The 1,467-nt window shown below is 35.9% G+C and overlaps 2 non-coding genes across 2 annotated transcripts; both read right to left on the minus strand.

Moving 5' to 3' along the window:
• Positions 1–876: 876 nt before the first annotated feature.
• On the minus strand, positions 877–957 carry TRNAL-AAG (transfer RNA leucine (anticodon AAG)). The gene has a single exon. It is a non-coding gene; the product is annotated as a tRNA-Leu (tRNA).
• A 162-nt stretch (positions 958–1,119) lies between these two features.
• TRNAL-AAG (transfer RNA leucine (anticodon AAG)) lies at positions 1,120–1,200 on the minus strand. Its single transcript has one exon. It is a non-coding gene; the product is annotated as a tRNA-Leu (tRNA).
• Between the last annotated feature and the right edge of the window lie 267 nt (positions 1,201–1,467).

A 1,467-nucleotide genomic window follows, 5' to 3' on the forward strand; every position in this document is an offset into this window, starting at 1 on the left:
GAGAGAGAGAGAGAGAGAGAGAGAGAGAGAGAGAAGATGTAAGGAGAGAGGGATGAGAGGTTTGGGCTCTCTTGACTTGTTGGTAAGAAAGGGAAGGCTAAGCATGGGTTGTTTTGACTTTGGGTAAGGAGAGGTAAGGGTGAGTGATGGCTTGTGATGGGATGTATTTGACTTATGATTGATGTGATTGATTAGACATGTCGTAGAGATTCTCTCGAAATTTGCAACGCATGGCGTTTTCCTCGAACTGAACGCTGGCCCACATCTCCTGGCCTGGGTGTTACTTCGACGCGCGAGACACGTCATCGGAACCGCGACGACGGCATGGTCGCAAGGATACAACTCTCAGGTCGAGCTGACTCTGATATACGGGACACGACTCAGGATCGCATGCAAACGTCGGATACAGGTCGAGGGTTATCGAAATTCGACCGGGAGGACCGCAGAAGCCTACGGAATAGTACAGGCTAGGATACGGGTCTTACACTTTATCCTCCATCTATTTATGTCTCACGGATGAGGTTCTTTATAATATTTTGAGGGAGAAAACTGCAGCTAGTTTATGGGTATAATTTTTATTATTTATCTTTTTTGAGTTACTGTTTTTTTATTCTTTATCTAGAAGGAAAACTCACTCTTAAAAAAAGTAGTAGTTAAAAAAATAAAAAATAAAAAAACAGTAGCTCAAAAAAGATAGAGAATAAAAATAAAAAGCAGTGGCTTGAAAAAAAAAATAGTTCTGAAAAAAGGAAAAAAATAGAAAATATAAAAAACAATAGCTGAAAAAATATGAAAAATAGTACTGAAAAAAGGAAATAATATAAAAAATAATAGCTGAAATAGAGAAAAAAATAGCTAAAAAAATAAGTATATTTATGTTGAGAGTGGGATTTGAACCCACGCCCTTTCGGACCAGAACCTTAATCTGGCACCTTAGACCAACTCGGCCATCTCAACTTTATTAAAAAAATATAAAATATAAAAAACAATAGCTAAAAAAGGAAAAAAAAAACAGTACTAAAAATAGAAAAAAGAAAAAAAAATAGCTGAAAAAAGAAAATAATAATAATAGCTGAAAAAAGAATAAAAAAAATAATAGTTGAAAATTATTAAAATATTTGTTGAGAGTGGGATTTGAACCCACGCCCTTTCGGACCAGAACCTTAATCTGGCACCTTAGACCAACTCGGCCATCTCAACTTTGTTGAAAGATTTTTGATATTTAAGCTCTTATTTAGTTTAATATGGGACTCATTAATACGTCTTATAAAAGATGTCAGATTGCCGTTAGTGAGTTTTCTTTTGAATATCGACCGTTGATATACTTTCTCCTTAACCATCTGTTTATGAAACAATGATCCCACAGTTAGAACCTTCCAATGTGGAAAATTTCCATTGCAACCCATATAAACAGTGGGGCCATCAGATTAATGGTTTGGATCACCAAACCATGGTACTATATGTACG

Source organism: Magnolia sinica, chromosome 5 (genome assembly GCF_029962835.1).
Source record: "Magnolia sinica isolate HGM2019 chromosome 5, MsV1, whole genome shotgun sequence".
In the NCBI taxonomy this organism is placed as follows: domain Eukaryota; kingdom Viridiplantae; phylum Streptophyta; class Magnoliopsida; order Magnoliales; family Magnoliaceae; genus Magnolia; species Magnolia sinica.